Source organism: Artibeus jamaicensis, unplaced genomic scaffold (genome assembly GCF_021234435.1).
Source record: "Artibeus jamaicensis isolate MK-2021 breed Jamaican fruit bat unplaced genomic scaffold, CSHL_Jam_final scaffold_11, whole genome shotgun sequence".
Classification (NCBI taxonomy): Eukaryota; Metazoa; Chordata; class Mammalia; order Chiroptera; family Phyllostomidae; genus Artibeus; species Artibeus jamaicensis.
Window position 1 is genome coordinate 1,512,032 of NW_026522027.1, and position 21,110 is coordinate 1,533,141.

Here is a 21,110-nt window from a genome sequence, read left to right on the forward strand (position 1 = left end):
CCAGGTGGCCAAGTGAAAGTAGATGATGATGGGCACTTGCTGTTAAAGAATGTCACCATGAAACACTCAGGAATCTACAGCATACTGGTCCAACTACAAGGCTGCCAACAAATGATAGCATGTGGACGGCTTAATGTATACCGTGAGTGATTGCTCTCTGACCTCTGGGTGTCAGGTGGGGTGAATTGTACTTCACACACAGGGCTGAAATACCCTGGACACTACCTCCATTCCCCTTGGCATTTGGATTCAGGGTGGATTTTAGCACTTCATGCAGGATACACAGAGAATGCAGACAAACTTGCTAAGAACTCAGCTGCCTTCTCAAATTTCAGCTTTGCAGACTGAAAATGAAGACAGAAGAATCAGGTTGATGGGAGTAAGTCAGAAGAGGGAGACCAGACTAATTTCAGCCTCCTGAGCACCTGACTATCCACCTGACCTTGAGAATAACTCTGCTGTACTAGGTTATAGCACACAGACATTTAATGTTATTTAATGTCTGAGAGGCCCCCTGAAATTCTTATACAGCTCAGCTCAGAAACCGCTAACAAGAACCCTTTTCCAGGAATCTTTAGCCTAAGGACCCTGGTAAGCCTTTGCTCAGGTAGGTTAGGCCTCCTCAGAAGGGCTGAGTGTGTAACAGTTTAATGGATGTCCAAGTCACAAGGCTCCTGAGGCAGTCACCAATCATTGCTCCTGACCAAGACCTGCATCTGGCCAGAAATGGAGTTTGGTCTATCACCCAAGTTTTGTGTGAAGAACCAAATTAGACAATGTCCTTGTAGCTAGCTGGCTATCTTGGGGGTCTCAGGAAAGTTCAGGAGAAGGTCAGCATCCCCTAAAATAAAATGAGGGAAAAAAGTGCTCCCGGAAGCTCCTCACTCACTAGGGATGAGCCAGGGATTCTTTTCGGAAGCTGATCAATAACAGATGCCTCTTTTGAGCAGCTCTTCTATTTCAAGATTTAGATCTGATACTCTAAATATATTACAGTTCTTACACTGACACCTTGGCAGCCAAATATTTATTGAGAAGAAACTGAACACTGGAAAAATACAGTCACTGAAGAAGAGTCACACAGACCATGAGCAGTTGATCAGGGTCACTGGAGGTTTTTTTTAGCCACATATTTAATTTCTCTACCTCTGGGGCCTTATGAGGGACTCTTCAGATTCCTGAACCAACAAAGTTGTTCAGAACCTTTTCTCTTAGGTGTCTTCAGCCACAGAAATACATTTTGGTCTGTGATGGGGAAAAAATGGATGCAATCTATTTTTACTCTAGAAAAACTTTATCTTCAGTAACATTCAGAATCACTGCATAGATTACCCAGGCATCTCCCTCAGGTGGCCCATCCACACCTCCCTGCACTGGACTTGACATCAGTTATTTGTTTCCTGTTCTGCTGCAGTCTTTCCCAGCACATATAAATAAACGAACTGTTCTTTCTTATTCTCCACTCTACCCCCTGCTTTTGATGAATAAGGAAGAAATAAATGGTGATTGAATGAATGAATGAATGAATGAATGAATGATCCAAAATCTCTTTAGATCCTGGAACCTGGATCCAGAGTCCTTGGAATTCTCACGATAGAGAACAGGCTTTTGTGGCCCCAGAAACTAAGACCATCATCTCAGATTCTTTTCTTTTCTCTAATTAAATAGGACTTGCTATTGGTCTTAGGCCCTGGGGTATTAATAATAATTTTCACATACAGAAGAATTTTAAGTTTTTTTTCCAATTTGTATCTCATAGCCACTTAACACAAATTGCCCACTAGTGCCAGAATTTCAGCAAGTTCATGCTTCCCACTTGCTCTAAGACACTGATTTTGCATTTGTACAAGTCTTCACCTGCCCTCAGGAGAGAGTGAATGGTTTTAATGGTCAAGGGCAGAGCAAGTGATTCTGCTGCCATTTTCAGCTTCTGTCTGTCCTTTTTCCTCTTTGCTAAATCATTTTTGGGCCCTGCTGTATCATTTATTGACTCACTGGTTCATTTCAGTCACATTTACCTAGAGAGACCTGACCTATTCCTCAGCCCAGGGTCTGAGTAACTCTGGCTTGCTTCTGTTCTTTATGTGTTATTTCTGATGAAGCTCACCCAGTCTCTAGGATATCTTGGGAAATAGCGCTTCATAGAAACACACCTCAGCTGGGCAATAGATGCCTCTGCAGCTGGAAGGAATGACTTCTGGTCCGGCAGACAGTCAAGTGGTCAGTGAAGAAGCAGGAGAATTGTATCAGTCTCTCTGAATCCCTGTCTTGTGTCTTTCCTTTACCAACACTGATACTTAACTGACACCTGAGAAAGTCTGCAGTTCCCCCGAGACATATATCTGGGGGATATACATCCTCTGAGTACCCTGATTACCAAACATGTACTTGTGATATGCTGACCTGCCTTGTTAGTTCTAAGACTCAAGTTGACTGAGAGGTGAGAGGTACCAACTGTGCTTGAAGAAGCTTTTGGAGATATTAAAGATATCACACAGGGCATTTTTTTCTCTTTCCTACAGAGCAAAGTTAACCATAACCAACACCATAAGCAAAAAATTAATTCTTGAGAGTTTTCATTTTCATTTTTTTAATTAATAGTGGTGTGAACATCTTTTTCTGTAACTATGTGGTATTTGTATATATTCTCTGGAGAAATGTTTATTCAAGTGTTTCATTCCATTTTAAAATTAGATTTGGTTTTGTGGTGGTTGAGTTATAGATGTTTTTGGTATATTCTAGATACCATCCTTCTATTTTTTCATATGATTTGCAAAATATTTTTTCACATTATGGGTCACTTTTCAATATGTTATGTCTTTTTTAATGAAAAGACATTTTGATTTTGAGAATATTCAAATAGACAATAGAATATAATTGTCTATTTTTTGCCTGTCTTCTCAGAGTTATATTCATAAAATCATTGTCAAATTTAATGTTATAATTCTTCTCTCAATAATTTTTAAGCTTTTTCAAGTGTTAAGTCTAACCTTTAGAATTGGATATAATTTGACTTAATTTTTGTTAGTTTTCATATTCATTTGAAATCAATTTTGATACAATTTTTACTTAATTTTGTGTAACATCAGACATGGATCCACATCGTAAATTTTCATGTGGATATTGCTGTTCAACAGCATTCATTAAAAAAGTGTACTTTCTCCATTGAAGTACTGGACTTTTTCTTTTTAAAATGAATTAATTGTTTTTTTTATTGTAGTGCAAGTATGTCTATCTCTATTTTCCTGCCCCCATTTTTCTCCACTCTGCCCACCCTCACCTCCAACCCACAATCTTTCCTTCCTTTGGCTTTTTCCATGGGTCCTTTATACATGTTCCTTGATGTCCCATTCCCTCTTCTTTCCCCTCTTATTGCCCTCCTCCCTCCCTTCTGGTTACTGTCAGTTTGTTCTTTATTTAAGTGTCTCTGGCTATATTTTGCCTGGGGTTATATGGGGACAGAGAGGAGTTGCAACTCTTTCTTTAATATTGTCACCTGAACTTGGACAATTGCCCTCCAGAGGCCCGGACTATCCTCTAGTGACCTTTACATAAATCACTGTGGGCTGTGAGTAGCTGAGATCTCTGAGGAAGCCATGTGGCTGCATGTCTGAAGCCCATTCTCAAAGAATCACTTTCTCTGTTACTCCACAGCGCTTCTGAAAGCACCCACGCTGTTAACCAACAATACTACAGTCACAGAGAATAAGGATGTTGTGGTCATGACCTGCTACACAAACGTTCATGACATCCAGTGGTTGTTCAATGGCGCAAGTCTGATACTCACGGAGAGAATGAAGCTGTCACCTGATGGCAGAAACCTCACCATAGACCCTGTACTAAGAAGGGATGCAGGTTATTACCAGTGTAAAGCCTTCAACCCTGTGCATTCTGCTAAAAGTGCACACCTTGTGCTGGATGTGAAATTTGAGTGATTCTCCTTTCCCCCCTATGTTGTTATACTCTAAATAAAGTAGTTTTTTGCAATATCATAATTGATTTGTTCTGAGGGTGAATAGTTCTTAAAGATTTGCACTGAGTCAATAAACACTAGAAAAAATGTGAGCCAACATTGTCATTACTGTTGACTTGAGGTCACATTTCAGACCAACCTGTACCTTAGTTTGGTTTCATGTGTACCATGTCCACAGTGAAGGGGTCATTGTGACACTGTGTCTCTCAGAAGATGAGCAGTAGTTGTGTCACAACAAATGAGAGAAAGTAAAGAGCTTAGCAAATCAGAACTCTGTGTCTCATCCATGAAAACATGTGGAAGGCAACTTTTGTAGACAATGGGAATGGACAAGAGGACAACGATGTGCATAGCAACACTGATTTTTGTGTTTTTTCTTGATGTCTTTCAAAAGACTTCTAAAGTCTCTTGAGTATTCTTTCTTCCATGCCAACAAAATTATTTGTATGAGGTCAGTACCTTTCTCTTCATTTTCTTAATGACGTATAATTGGAAACATTGGTAATATAACCAAGGCTTTAGTTCAAATGTTCTAGTTCAGACTGATGTCCATGGAATGTGAAATGACCTTGTACTTTATAGAGCTAAGCTTCACATCTTCAGACTTTTGGTACCTATTTCAGAAAAGACATCACCCAAAATGAGTGAAATTAGAGGTGAAATGTTTGGGTAAAACTTCCTAACTTCAAGAGGCTGTTAAAACTTCCTTCATATTTGTCATGGAAAACCCTAATCAGAGCAAACTATGTGGTGAATGTCATTTCCTCTATGTTAAGGTCACTAACTACTCAGCCCAATCAGGTGACACCAGCCATGTTGTAGGGTGAAGAGCACACTTCTCCCTTAGTGATTAATTTTGATGAATGGGAAAGTGACTGTAGAGATAAATATAATGTCTGAATAGAAATCTCCAGAAGCACAGTATTCTGGGAGATCAAGTCTGGCTCTGTTCATGGAGTCTCAGTTATTTTGCACCTCTTTATAAATTGCAGGAACTGATGCAGATGCAAATTGTGTCTTGGCTGCAAGAGATTTATCTGTATTCCCATCCCCTGTGCAGAAAGCAGTTTTGTTATGACCCAGAGACCTGAAGATTCCCTTAGATGTGTTAACTTTCACACAGGTTCTTTCTGATTGGAGGCCTTTGACCTCCATATTTTAGAGAATTGTTTAGAATTTTAATTGCAATTTGTAATTACAGAGTTTTTTTCCATTTGCAATCCACACAAGTCTCCTTAAAATTATCTTGCTATTGTTATGATTCAGAGAGTATCTATCAAAAAGGCCTGTGCCTAAATTCATAAAATTTAATCATTCCGATGTCCCTGTGTCTCAATTTCTGTGGGACGTACAAGAGTAACTTGGGTGAAGACCTGTAAAGCCATGATGTAAGGAGACCTTCTGTGAAGATTTTAAGAAAAATTGTACTTTTATGTTTTCTTTTCATTGGAAGCTGTTTGTTTAAAATTATTTTAATTACCGACATGTTTGTGTTTAAAGATTGTCCTTCATTTTTTTATTGTTCAAGTACAGTGGTCTACATTTTCCTGCCACCACTCCAGCCAGCCCACACATATCCCCTCTTGCACCCTGAATCCCATATCTCTTTGTTTTTGTTTGTGTGTCTTTCATACATGTCCCTTGATGACGCTTCCTATTTACCCCCCATTATGCCCCTCTCCCCTGCCCTCTGGTTATTGTCAGTTTGCTCTTTAGTTCAGTGCTCTGGTTATATTTTGCTCGTTTGTTTGTTTTGTTGATTAGCTTCCACTTATAGGTGATGTCATATTGTATTTGTCTTTCGCTGCCCAGCTTGTTTCCCTTAGTGTAATGCTTTCCAGTTACATCCATGCTGTCACAAAGGGTAGGAGCTCCTTCTTATTTCTGCTCTGTAATATTCCTTTTTTTTTTTAGAAATCTTTGGTAGTGTCCATGTACTCATCTTCCACCTACTTATTTCATCTTATTCCAAAGTATTCTAGTCTTTCTAATGGTAAATTAGAAAGACTGGTTGTAAATGGAGCTGTTTTCTTAATTCAGTTTTGAGATATTTATTGTTGATGCATAGAAATGAAGTGAGGCTGTTTATCTCCTGCAACTGCACTGAATTTATTATTTTTAACATTTTTGAGGGGGCATGAAATATTTAATGTTTTTTACATGTAAAATTATGTTGTCTGTTAATAGATCATTTTATTTTTCACTTTCCCATTTTGATGCCTGTGTTTTATCTTTGTGGATAATTATTTCAACCAAACTTCAAGGACAATGTTGAGTAAGTGGGGAGAGAAGCATTTTTTATATTGTTCATGATCTTACTAACATTTTTGGTGTTTCTCCTTACAGTATTGTACTAGCTGTAGGCTTTCTCTTTTTAAAATATATATTTTAATTTTATTGATTATGCCATTACATTTGTTCTGTTTTCCCCTTCTCCTCCACTCTCCATACCCCTCCCCCACCATTCCACCCCTTCAGTTCATGAACACGTGTCTCAAGTTCTTTAGATTCTACATTTCCCATATTATTCTTACCCTCCCCCTATCTATTTTCTATCTACTGTCAATGCTACTTATTTTCTGTACCTTCTAACCCCTTCTCCTTCTCCCACTCCCCTCTTGCTAAGCCTCCACGTGATCTTCATTTCTATAGTTCACTCCTGATCTAGCTGTCCTCTTAATTTGCTTTTATTTTAGGTGCGGTTGCTAATAACTGTGAGTTTGCTGTTCTTTTACTGTTCATCTTTTTTATCTTCTTTTTCTTAAGTAAGTCCCTTTAACATTTCATATAATAAGGACTTGGTGATGATGAACTCCTTGAATTTGATCTTATCTGAGAAGCACTTTAACTGTCCTTCCATTCTAAATGAAAGCTTTGCTGGAAAGGGAAATCTTGGTTGTAGGTCTTTGGTTTTCATGATTTGGAATACTTCTTTCCAGCCCCTTCTTGCCTGTAAGGTCTCTTTTGAGAAATCTGCTGACAGTCTGATGGGAACTCCTTTGTAGGTGACTGTCCCCTTATCTCTTGCTGCTTCTAGGATTCTCTCCTTCATTTTAATCTTAGCTAATATAATGATGATGTGCCTTGGTGTGTTCCTTCTTGGGTCCAACTTCTTTGGGACTCTCTGAGCTTCCTGGATTTCCTGGAAGTCTATTTCCTTTGCCAGATTGGGGAAATTCTCCTTTATTATTTGTTCAAATAAGTTTTCCACTGGTGGCTGTTCCTTTCCCCTTCTGGTACCCCTATAATTCGGATGTTGGAGCATTATAGATGTCCTGGAGGTTCCTAATTCTCTCCTCGTTTTTTTGAATTCTTGTTTCTTCATATTTTCCTGTTTGGTCATTTTTTTCTTCCTTCTGGTTCACTTACTTCATTTTAATCTCAGTTTCCTTTTTATCGCTATTGGTTTCCTGTGCAATTCCCTTCATTTCAATTAGTTTAGCCTTCATATGTTCCTCTAATTTGTGAGTAAAATCAACCAGTTCTGTGAGCATCCTGATCACCAGTGTTTTGAACTGTGCATCTGAAAGTTTGGCTATTTCTTGATCACTTAGATTTATTGGCTCTGGGGCTCTGAGTTGTTCTTGAGCCATGTTTTGATCTGTTTGCACCTGTTATGTTTGAGGAGGGGGGCCTTAGGTGTTCACCAAAGAGGGGCCACCCAGGTCTCTGGTTTGTGACACTGTGTGTGGGGGAAGAGTCAGAGAGGGAGCAATGGCGGTCCTCACTGCTCGCCCCTGCCTGTTTATCTGAGCTCAAATGTGTGAGTCAGATTCCCTGTGCCAGGGCCTGCAAGGGTCTGTCTCAATGCTCATCTCTTCACTGGTTTATCTGTGTGCAAATGTGAGACCACAGCCAGCCAGCCATGCTGTGCCTTTCCTGGGTCTGCCCATAGCTACCCTGCACCTGGGATCCTCACCCTGGGCTGCCTGCCGGCTGCCCGGGTTAGGGGATCATTTTTGCCTGACCTGCTCTACTGCTGGCTTTGCCCCTCTCACCGGTATAGCTGAGTGGTTCATTGTTTTTGGACTCCGTATTGTTTGATTTTCTATGGTTTGGTTGCATTTATTATTGTTAAAACTTTATTGTTTTTAGATTTGGTTGTGCGAGGAAGCAAAGTGTTTCTACCTACGCCTCCATCTTGGTGGAAGTCCATAGCTGTAGGCTTTCAAGCATGACATTTAACATATAGCGTCGTTTTTTTCTACGTCTCCAGTTCTTGTCTTTTATTAAAACCATAACCACTACTCTCTAGAGATTTTACTTCATGAAAATATTCAATTTGCAGGCCAAGAAAGTCTCATAGGATTGAGGAATTATTTAAATGCAACTCCCCAAAATCCAAGATTATGAATATTGGGTTGGTTCATCTTTTGTTTCTCATAAATTACTTAATGAGAGGTAAATGTCTTCAAGTGCAGTGAAGTTTAATTTGCCCCAGAAACTTATAGAGGTGGTAAGCCTGCCCACTTTGACATGTATGGAAGTTAACAGGAGGAGTGTGACCTGAACATTTTTGAAGTCTACATAACCTCTGGGAAAGTATCAATAAAAGCTTATGAGAAAAAATTTCATGTGATTATGTGGATGACACATGGGCCAGGAAGTGGTTTCCTGTGATGGTACCACAGGGATGGTCACAGAACAAGTCAAGGGTCACCCTGGAGTCATATGGCATCAGGGAGGAGGTGCTGTCCACCTTTTATACCTTGTCATCTCAATGATCACAATGGTCATTCTGCACAGGTCAGGACCATCCCCTGGTGAACATTATACAGCCTACTATGTACTATGAGTGGCTGAGATCTCTGAGGAAGGAGCATGTCCCCAGGTCCCAAGCCAACTCTCAAAAAGTCACATCATATGTTTCTCTATAGACCTTATGAAAATGACCATCCCCCTAGGCAGCAACACTACAGTCACAGAATATAAGGATGCCATGGTCGTGAACTATGACACAAATGTGATCTCCACACAGTGATTGTTCAATGGCATGAGTCTGCAGATGAGGTAGAGAATTAATCTGTCCTGGTGTTACAGAAATGACTCCCCACAGGGTCTTTTGTTACTCTAGGTTCTTCCCACTATTGTATTGAAGACTGTGGCTTTCAATGTCTTAGTATGGTAAAAAGAAAAATAATTCTTTAATTAAAAGATATGCAGGTTTAGAATAGTGGCACAATTCTGCCATTAAATCTCACTCCTTTAAGAAAACAAGAATAAACCCACAAACACAACATTCTGCCCTCGCCCCTTTGTCTAGACAGTCAGATCTCAAAGCATGACAGCCAGAAGTACTGCTTTCCAGAAGAAAAAAACAAAACAAACCTGAAGTCTGCAGCTCACTTCTGGTTCCTCCACATAATCCGTGCTTGGCTGGGCAGGTTTCCCTCAGTTTCCAACACCATCAGCTGTGTCACCCACATCACCAGTTCTTAATCCAAAATCATGTGGGACCTGCTCATGGCCAGCTGCTGAGAGTCTTTTCACCGCTTTTTTTCTATGCATGGTCCTGCCAAGACCTTCATTCTGCCCAATGTACATGAAAGACCGCCCTTTTGTTGAAATCCTAGTCTGGATTCTCCTCCATAACCTCATTTTCAACTCCTTCCACATTTGGCTACACCTGCTAGCACTCCCATACTTTCTACCTTTCTCAGCTGCCATAGTTAATCCAGACAGGCCTGGCCCCATGATACAGAAGCTGCCTCTAGGCTGCTCTCACAGGCTGAGAAAGTTTCTCTGGCTACATCACATCATGGCTTAGAGTCATGCCCATCTTCCTGGTTCTGCCAAGGCAAAAGTTTTAATACTATTGCAAAATTGACAAAATCACCCTGTTAAACTGGTACAACAGAATCTTCATCAAATAAATAATGCTGAGAATTACCAAAGTGAAGTTTCCATAAATCAGTTTCTTCAAAGTAGATGTAATATATGAGTGACACACCTCCCTCCTCTGTGTTTTTAAACTCAGAAATTTTTTTTGCAATTTAAATAGATTTTTTGGTTGAGGTGGAAAGTCCTTAGAAGACTTTCACTGAGTCAACAAATACTAAAAAGTTTCAGCTGACAGTGTCATTAATGTTGACCTAAAATCATATTCCACACCAGATTCCACCTCTGGTTCCTCTAAGACAATCTTCACCATGGATGTGACGCCATATTCCTCTGAGGACAAGCAGTGGTCTTGAAATGACTCGTAGGGGCACATGATAAGCTCACAGGAATCAGATCTCCGACCCTCCTATTTGTGGATGTGTGAAGGGCACCTGCACATAGTTTTCAACAATGGAGACGGACTAAAGGACATTCATGTGGGTAGTGACACTGGTCTTTGTTTCAATATTTGACTTCCCCTGCATCTTTTCTAGTGTGTTTGAGTATTTCTAATTTCACAGCAACAGAATTATTTGCATGAGTTCACCATGACTCTGTCCTCTTTGTTAATAAGATATAATTGCAAACTTTCTTAATACAACCAAGGTTTTGACTTCAATGTCCTAGTTAACAATGGACTCATAATTTGAAATGACTTTATCCTCTAAAAAGCTAAGATTGACCTGATTGATATTTTGGTATCTCTAAGGAGAAGATAGCAGACTGTAGGTGAAGTGTTAGGGTACTTCTTCCTACTCTCAACAGGCTATTAAAATTCCCATCTATGTTTTCATAAAAATAAAAAGTACTCTGTACTTTTGTCAGAGTACACCATAGGATGACTGTCTGTTCCTGTGTAGTTAAGTAACAAATCAGAGAAAATCCAGTGTCACCAGTCATGTTGTAGGATTAAAAATACTCTTCTTTCTTGGAGATGACTTTTGATCAAAGGGTAAGTAACTACAGAAAAAAATAATGTTTCCATGAAAAACTAAAGAAACACAGCTTTCTGGAAGATCAGAAGTTGCCTCTCACATATTTTTGAACCTGTGTATTAATGGCTGTGAATTTGCAAATATTTGTACATTGCAAGAATTGATAGAAATGCAATCTGGCTCTTGGCTAACAGAGATTTAGTTGTGTTTTTCTACACTGTGTGAAAAACAGTTTTGTTATGACCTAGAGGGTTTAATATTCTCTCAGAGTTAGTAATCAATTGACATGTTCTTTCTGGCTACAGGTCTCTAACTTCCTTTTTTAGAGCAGTTTCTTTGGAAATATACATGCAATTTGTAATTGCAGATTCTAGCTTTGCCCTTCTGAAATGTCCACTGGTATCCTCCAAAGCTTCTTGCCAGTCTATCTGTCTGGAAGGTTTAGATACATTCTTCTGAAATGAATTCTGCTGGTGACCCTGTGTCCCTGTCTCTGAAAAAAATAGAATCCTAACTTGTATGAGAAACTTTGCAACCAAGATGTAAAATGACCTCATGTCAGGGTTTCATGAGTAATTTTAATTTTCATTTGTGTAGAGCCAGTTAAGAAACACAGATGCCTATGCTTCCTCCTCTTCTTAAATTCTTTCAAGGTTTCTGTTTTAGAAATTTTGAGTTTATTGTTACTGCCATATTGAATAGTCTTGAACAATATTTTTGTTACATTTTTTAATTGCCTTACTTATGTTAAATTTGGGCAACACCTACCTGCAAATGGCTAATTCTGACATCTTACTCACTGTGTCAATCCTTCCCATATTGTTCAACATTCCAGTTAATGTTTTATCTTGCTACAAGCTTCCAAATAAACAATTTCCATTTTCTTCCTTCACCTTTGATTTGGCATCTGCATCAGGAGATATTCTGACTGCCCACATTCTTCTGCGGCCTAAGGTTTCCTCAAATAAGCCTTGGTGCTGGAATTTCAGAGGAGGCCGAGGCTGTAAAAGGTGCACCTCCACAGCAGACTAACCATCAACAGTGTTGTCATTTGACATCCATGTTCACTACACCTTCAAGGGGCAAGATTACAGAGATTTTAAACAATATTCTGTCAAGAACCTCAACAAATTTTATAAAAATGTGTGTCCCTCTTTTGTCAGCTGGGAACATGCTCAAAGTGGATGGCCCTGTTTTGATCATTCTCTCTAACCTGGAGTTTATTACAGACATTAGTGTCCTCACTCTTTTTTGCTATTGTTGTTGTTGGTTTCACAAACTACATGTCTGTCCTTAGATAGTACACAACCAGAACCTGGGAAATGGGAAATACATCTCTCCTTTTTTTCTGTTTTCTTTCCTGCTCATTACCTAAGGAGCATTTGGCTGAAATCCTTCAAAGTGCAGCAAGAAGTGGATTGTAGGTAAGCAGAGGTGGATAAAAATAGGGGCCATAGGTGGCCCCTATTTTTTTCTATCTTTTCTGAAGCATGCACTGTCTTCATAGTCAGAATTAGAAATTGTAAAGCCTGAAGGGTTTGGGGGCTTTAGACACTGCATAGGCTTAACGGGATGAAGGAGTGCTATGCAAAGAGCTCTTCTGGGGGGATCAATTTGTGTTGAAAGATATGAATGAGGAACTGAGTACCTGTTGATGGAGGAGCAAATAAAGCTGGTGCAGCAAAGTGGAGGTGCCAATCTTGAAGATTTGGGTGGTGTGAGGGGTGAGACATTTTTTAAGTACTCAGATAAGTGCCCTGACAATGGGTCAAGGGCAAACACTGAGTGTGCAGGGTAGCAGGCTGAATGGAATAGAGGACTTAGAATAAAGGAGAGGGAGAAAAATAGATGAGAATCCAGTAGGGATGGATTAGTAGTGATGAAAGGTTGTAAGATTGGAAACACCATGAATGCAGAAGGTGAGTTGAGGTAGTGTCAATATTTGTGTCAGAAAGAAATTTTGAGTGGAGGTGAGTGAGTCACACTAGAAAAAGGGTTGAGGTAAAACCTATCCAAGAAAGAAACAAAGGCCAATCTTGGGGGTAAAAACCAAATGGATGGCCAGAGATGTCCAGTCTCCATTCCAACTCAGGAGAAATGTGTGGAGCTGGCTCTAAAAGCTTGGTCTGGGGAAACAGATTTTGCAGGACCTGGGAGTGCTATAAAATGTCAAATTGAATTCCCATACTACATGATGTGTGTTGGTTGAGTCAACAAGTTACCCAGGTCTTAGGAAACTGTGCGTCAGTGAGTAAAGTTGATTAGAAATCTATGGACAGGCACAGGAGTGGCTAAAAGAGTGTGTGTAAGAGGGGAGATTGAGGGCTGTGATGAATTTGGAGTGAATGGAATCTTTCATTCCTTTGTTGACTAGTCAAAGTGAGCTTTCTCTAATTCCATAGGTAAGGGATATATAACAGGTCACAGTGCCTCTGGACTTCATGCCAAAGACCTGGCCTTCCTGTACTTGTCTAATTCAGGATATATTATTTTTATCTGTGATAAATGCTGCTCTGTCTACCTGATGTTATGTTAGTGGGTATGATAGGACCCAGATCATGATGAATAATTCTAGGTACCTGGTCACGTTACCTCCCCCATTCAGACTCTCTATCTTTTCTGAAGCATAGAAAACATTCTGAAAAGAAGTTTTGTCTCTGTAAAAGGCACATCCTTGCTATATATATCCTAGAAATCCATATGTAATTGTCTACACAGGTCTCACCAAAGGCTTCATAAATTACTTTTTATTCTTTATGATTGATGACATAAAAGTACAAGTATAGCAACTTGATCTTTAGTGTGGAAGATATGACCAGCATGACCCAGACTCTTGTAGCCATAGTAGGCTCACAGGGGCCGCAGATCCCTGGATGGCCACAGATGTGGATGTCAATATAGTTTATGCTCTGCTGAAATTGCTATCACTAGAGTTGATGCTATCACTGGTGTCTCTGTGATCACTGATGTAATTATTTTAGATAACCGACATAAGGAGGCACTTACTTTCACATTTTGGAGCCCAGGTTATCTTACTAAGGCAGTTAGAAAGCTTTATATTGTGTTTGTCTTTAGTAGGTTTTATTTTTCTGAAATTGTTCCCGTAAGGCTGAATGGGAAGTATGACTGACCTTCCTCCTCTATGTTACTTCAACAATACATTTGTTGATAAGGTAGACAATTTTTAGAATAATTACATTTAATCAATAAATGCTCAAAAATGTGAAATATTCTGTCACTGAACTAAACAACTCTAGTAAATAAGCCAATCCTGGTCACAGCAGCCATGGTCAGGCCTACGACTAAAAGAATCTGTTTTAGAAACTTATGATGGGGAACTCATTCCAGAGATCAATGTTTTGATTTTTGTTGTTTTTACATACTCTATATGCCTGTCCTTACAGTGTTGCAATGCGAACCTGATAATAGAGAATAAATTTCTTCTCTGGCTCCATTTTTTCCTACTTCCTGTGGCATCTGGGTTACTTGGCTGAAATTATTGAAGGTCCAACCAAAGATGGATAGTTGGCATGGAGACATACTCATAGAGCGGGGCTGTTGAAGGATGGGTTCTGCATACAGTCAGGATAAGAATCGCAAACCCTGGCAGGTTGAGATTGTGAGGCAGAACAAGTTCAAGACAACTTCAGGGTGTTATGAAGAAGGGCTTCAGGGGGCCTTAGAATCAGGCTAAAAAGTGAGTGAGGGGCTGATGTGTGGAGATGGTGCATTGAAGTAGGTGTGAAATTTTCCCAAGTTAGGATGGGCATGAAAGTTGAGACACAATGTTGAGGGGGAAAGGAACTTCTTGGAGACTCATATTAATTCCCTGACAGTGGCACAAAATGAAGCATCAGGTGTACAGGTTGGTAGGAGACATGGGACAAGTGGGAGATGAAAATGAGCATTCTGTGGAGTGCTAGGAGTCTGGAGGGCAGTAAAATGTTGTAGGATGGGGACACCTTGAATACATGCAAAGGGAGTTTGGGGATTTGTTTCTGGAAGGTAGTTGGAGTGTGGGGCAATCAGACTACAAAAAAAGGTGAGAAAGTTCACTTAAGAAGGTGGGGACTACAAGGCAGCCTTTGGGGTGAAGACCAAATTGGAAGGCAGAAGTGTTCATTTTTTACTTCTGGCCTGTGCATTTGGCTTTCATAGCAAGTTCTGAGGACTGCAGTTATTACATGGTCAGGGAGGCTGTGAAAACCTGAATTTCACCCTTGAACCTCAAGAGATCACTGAGCTGAGTCATTTACATAAATGACAAGCTAACCACGTCCCAGGAAGTTTGTGTGTCAAGGACAAAGTCTGACTAGGAGGCTGGTGATAACCAAGGAGGTGCCTGATGAAATGTGCATATGAAGGGTTGGACTGAGGGCCAGGATAAACTGAAGGTGAATAGATCCTTTTTCTTGCAGTGAGAGTGGACTTCCTGTGAGTCTACACAGAGGAGCTCTGTGACAGGCCATAGGGCTGTAGTGGTCAAGCACAGCCACTTGTTGGTTACTTTGGTGGGGAAGTGCAGCATGTCCCAGACGATTGGAGCCATGAAAGTCTCATCAATGTAGCAAGTCCCTGAATGGTCACAGATGTAGGTGTCCCCACAGCCCAAGCTTTGCTTAAACTTCTGATCACTAGGGCTGATCCTGTCACTGATATCACTCATCACTGATGTTGTCTCTGCAGCATCAGCAAGAATACATTTTTATCCTTGAGAGAACATGTCTAAGGAATGTATGAAACCGCTTTTGGACATCTTTCATGAAAAGTCATCTAGTTTCACCATTCAGGATGACATTAATTGTAGCTCTATATGTCTTTTTGTGACAGTTTTGAGATAGAATTGACTTGGTGGTTGAACACATCCATTTCTAGCACTTGAAAAGTCCAGCTTCATAGTCTTGCAGTCACTGAAGTCACTTGAAACAGCTTGTAGTAGGTTTAATCTCTGCTTTTGGTATCATAGAATTCTTAATGATGTTGAACAAAGAGCCCTGCATTTTCATTTGGTACTTATTTTTTTCTGGTTCTGCTTCAAAGAGACCCTGGTTTTAAAAAAAACATGGTTTGATTCCAGTGGGGAATGCAATTTACAACTTGACCACCAGAGGGTGACATAAACACAAGGAAACCAGGAGGGACTGTGAAGGGATGTGGGGGAGCTTTTTGCTTTTCCACTCTACTTTTGTCATTGCAAGTATGTAATGAGCTGGACCACACTTCTCCCACATTTGTAGCTCACAGAATGATGGTTCTCCATCACTAATATACTTCAGAGATTTAAAATTTTAAAAATCAGTTAGTTTACTGAAATATGAATATCATCAAAGAGACAGAAAACTGTCTGCACTAAATATTTGTCTTTAGAAAAATATTAGACTCACAGTGTGGGAAGGATGTGAGTGTGATGTGCAAGTGTGTGTGCCACTGGTGATAAAAATAAGAAGCAGCTGAGTCCTCATCTTCCAGGAGAGAAGACCTTGAATCACATAATGCCTAAAAGTTTAAAAAGATATTAAGGAATCTCAAAGAATGTTATTTAAAGATGACTATGGTTCCATCTGGGGGAGCTGTTTTTATGTGGGACAACATATTTAGTGTGGCCCAACCAGGGAAGCCAGGAACTTCCTCAGATCACACTGAAGAGCATAGACAGAGACACAGGGCTCATCATGGTCAAGTCTAGTGCTGTAACAAATATAAGAAACAACATCCAACAGGAGGGGCCTGGGAACTGACTTTGCTCACAGAGTGGATATCCAATAGAATAATAATTTCATGTTCCAGTCACTGTGGGAGTCAAAATTTCATTGGTGTTGTAAGCAGTCATATTTAAAATGCCTCCCTCTGGGTATAACACTGTGATCAAGATTCATCTGAAAAAAAAAAAAACCCACAGCTTTTGGTTTTTTGGTCAAATTACATTAGAAGGATACTGATATGTTTTTGTAAAGTTGTTTGGTGGTTAATATCAGAAGCATAGAATTTAAAAATTATAATCCTCATTTTTTGAACCAGTATTATCACCAGTTTATAAATAGTTTGCCTTTTAAAGAGTATTACTTATTTACACAATAAAATACTACCCAGCAGAAAGAAAGGTTGAACTCCTACCCCTCACAAAAGCATGGATGGTAGTGGTGCGCATTATGCTAAGTGAAATAAAACAGGTGGTGAAAGACAAATACTGTAAGATTTCACCTATTAGTGAAACCTAATCAACAAAACAAATAAGTAGCAAAATAGAACCAGAGAAATGGAAATAAAGAACAAACTGAAAGTAACCAGAGGAGAGAGGGGAAAAGGGTAATAGTTGAGAGAAGGGGAAGAGTCATGAAGGAACAAGCACAAAGGATCCAAGGACAAAAACAATGGGGAGGACTGAACGTGGGTGGTAAGGCTGTCAAGTGAGGGGTGGGTAATAGGGGAAAAAATAGGAAAACTATAGGTGAACAGGAATAAAGAAGGAACAGTAGTATTTATTTAACTTAATATTTTACTCATATATTTGGAAGCAGTTTGAAGTTGGAGTTCCCAGAATAATCTTTAAAATAGGGCCAAACATGTACCCCACTAAAAATCAACTGCTACTTCCTGGGAAATGGACACACTGCACTGGTCTCTGGCCACAGCTCCTCTGCAGCCTCCATAGCAACAGTCTAGGACCCACCATCTCTGAGGCCCTGAGTGCAGGGAGAGGCACAGCACACATCTCATAAAACCACTTCCATCTTACAGAACTCTCACACTGAATTTGTTTTTAGACATTTTGGGGAATCAGTCTGCTCAGCCGCTCAGGGTTTTTTCTGTTGTCCAAGGAGTTTGATAGCAAATGAGTTAAGCCATTTGGGGGTATCTATTTTAATCATATAAGGGTACCTTTAATGTAACATGTGTACAACCAAGATGTTTATTTTCCCAAATCCTCAACCTAATATTCTCAGACCCTCCTTTTTCGGTCGAGGTCAACTTCATTCTTTCTATGCTCAGGTCTAAAATCTTGGCATTGATGGTGATGCTACCCTTGTTCTCCCAGTCATCTCCACCCACCAGCACACCTGTGGATGTGGACAAATACTGTATAATGTTAATGTATGTGGAATAGTAAAGCTAGGCAAATGAACAAAACAAAGTAAAAACAGACTTATAGATACAAAACATAATTGTTAGTTTCCAGAAAGTTGTGAATGGAATGATGGAAAAATAGGCGAAAGGGATTAAAAGGAGCAAACTTCCTGTTATAAAATAAATATGTCTGTGGAATGTACCAAACAGCATGAATAGTATAGTCACTAATATTGTGATAACTTTGTAGAGTGACAGAGGCTAATTAGACCTGTCAGGGTCTAGTTAAGTTGACCTGTTAAGGGGATTACCTTGCCATTTATATAAATATGAGTCACTATGTTTTCCAACTGAAAGTAATAGAATATTGTAAGTCAATTATACTTCAAGTAGAAAAAATTTTTAAAAACAGCCACATCCCACCTCACACCCACTAAAATAGCCATTAGCAAGAACTATAACATAACAAGTGTGGGTGATACTGTGGGCATATCAGCATGCTTATGCATTGTTGATGGAAAGGCAAAATGATGAAGTATAATGTTGGCTGCACACCAATGTGAATGTAATACTATTGAATTGTGCCTTAAAATGGTTAAAATAGTAACTTTACATTATGTGTATTTTACCATCATGAAATATTTAAAAATAATTTCTTGAGGCTTCCACTATATGTAAAAAATTTATCACCAAAGACGATTATAGACCACAAGAGAGGATTTTCAAAACACAGCTCAGCACCAACTGAGCACTAGCTGTTGAGAACACTTATAACCATGGAGAGACAGAAGAAATCACCTCAGGACAAAGTAGCTGGGAGGGAGTTCAGGGGAAATGCAAGATGGCTGACTGGGCTCCCAGTCATGGCAACCAAGTTTTGGAGGGATATTTCAGTGGCCAGGGAGTTCCCCCTGAGAAGTGTGGAGTCTAATCCCCAAGCATGGAACCCAGCCTAAAGCACCAGTGGTGGAAAGAAACCTAGAAAACCTTCAGCTGGGAAAAACAGCAGAGTTTCTATCTGACAGGGATAGATGGCCAGAGATGCAGGGAGGCTCTTAAAGGGCCAACACACACTTAATTTCCATCCACTTAGCCTGGGCTCTGGCAGAGTGGACTAGCACCCTGAGGAGAGTCTGGGGAGAGTCTGGGGCTAGTGCCTCTGGGGAGAACTGAAGGAATGGCTATCAGAATCCCCATGCTGCTTCATTCCCCACAGAGTAGAAGCCATCTTTCTCAGGCAAATCAGTTTTGTCCATGTGGCATCAGCCAGAGAGGAAGCAGTAGCCTTACCCTCAGGAATAATTCTGCCCCACCCTTTGCTGCTTAAACCTGACTGCAAGTACAGCTTGATTGGATTAACAAGCCAATCCCTTTAAGGACTGATTAGTTCAAAATCTAAAGCAGCAAATACTTAGAAGAAGCCAAAATGGAAAGCCAAATGAGAATTTAATTCAAAAATTAAGTATGGATCTTTCTTTTGGTCCAGTATCCCACATCTGGAAATATATCTGAAGAAACCCAAAACACTAATTCAAAAGAACATAAACATCCCTATGTTTATTGCATGTTATTTACAATTGCCAAGATAAGGAAGCAACCCATGTATCAATCAATATATGAATGTACAAAGCAACTATAAGACATTTACATAATGGAATGCTACTTGGCCATGAAAGAGAAAAGAATTATGTTTTTGGTCAACAGGGAGGTATAGGTAAATATGCTTTGCTTTCTTGCACAATCTAAAGAAGAACAACAACAAATTAAAAAAAAATAAAACAATCAGAATTGCCATAAAATTGAACTGTATGGAAGTCTAACAACCAGGGAGTTAAAGAAGAAATATTCATCCAGACTATACTACGGCACATTGGCATGGGAAGCCCCACTCTGGAAAATACCTAAAGCTCTGCCCCTTACAACATAACAGGTACACCAAGACAAAGATATGTGGCCCAAATGAGAGACAAGTAAATGCTGCAGAAAAAAATAGCAATGAAGAGATTTTCAACCAATCCCTATTCAGAGTTCAAAACACTGTAATCAGGATGCACACCCAAATGGTTGAGTGTGATTGCAAAATAGAGGAAAAAGTGAAAACTATAAAAGGTGAAATAAGGGAAAATACACAGGGAACCAACCATGAAGGGAAGGAAACCAGGACTCAAATCAATGATTTGGAACTGACAGAAGAAATGAACATTCAATGAGAACAGAATGAAAGAAAAATTCAAACAAATGAGGAGAGGCTTAGGGATGGGACATCAGGACAACTTTAAAAGTTCCATGATCCCAATCACAGGGGTGCCAGAGGAGAAGAGGAAGAGCAAGAAATGGAAAACTTATTTGAAAACATAAAGAAGGAGAACTTCCCTAATGTGGCAAAGAAAGTATACTTCTAGGAAGTCCAGGAAGCTCAGAGAATCCCGGAGAAGGTGGACCCAAAGAAGCACACACCAAGGCACATCATAATCACATTACCCAAGACTGAGAATACATAAGGAGATAATTTTTAAAGAAGCAAGAGAAAAGGAGACACTTACCTACAAAATGCTTCCTGTATAACTATTAGCTGATCTCTCAAAAGAAACCTTGAAGGCAAGAAGGGGCTGGAAACAAGTATTTAAAGTCGTGAAAGGCAAGGACCTTTCATGACTTCAAATGAAGGACCATGAAAGGCAAGTAATCCAAGATTACTTTTTCCAGCCAAGCTACCATTTAGAATGAAAGAGCAGAAATGGTGCTACCCAGATGAGGTCAAGCTGAAGGGGTTCATCCTCACCAAGCCCTTGCTATATCAGATGTTGAGGGGCTTATGTAAGAAAATGAAGACAATCAAAACCATGAACAGTAAAATGTCAACAAACTCACCACTATCAACAATTGAACCTATACAACAAAAATGAAAACTAAGCAAACGTCTAAAACAAGAACAGGATCATAGAAATGGAGATCACATGGAAGGTTATCATTGGGTAGGGTGAGGGGGGAAATGGGGTAAAGGTACAGGGAATAAGAAGCATAAATGGTAGGTAGAAAATAAACAGGGAGAGTTTAAGAATAGTATAGGGAATGAAGAAGCCAAAGAACCTACATATATGACCTTGGCCATGAACTAAGTGGGGGGAATGCTGGTGGGAAGGTGGTGCAGAATGGAGGGCAACAAAGAAGAGAAAAAAAATAGGACAAATGTAACAGCATAATTAATAAAATGTACTTTAAAGAAAGATTGTTTTGGCTCCATGGGGTCTCTTGAA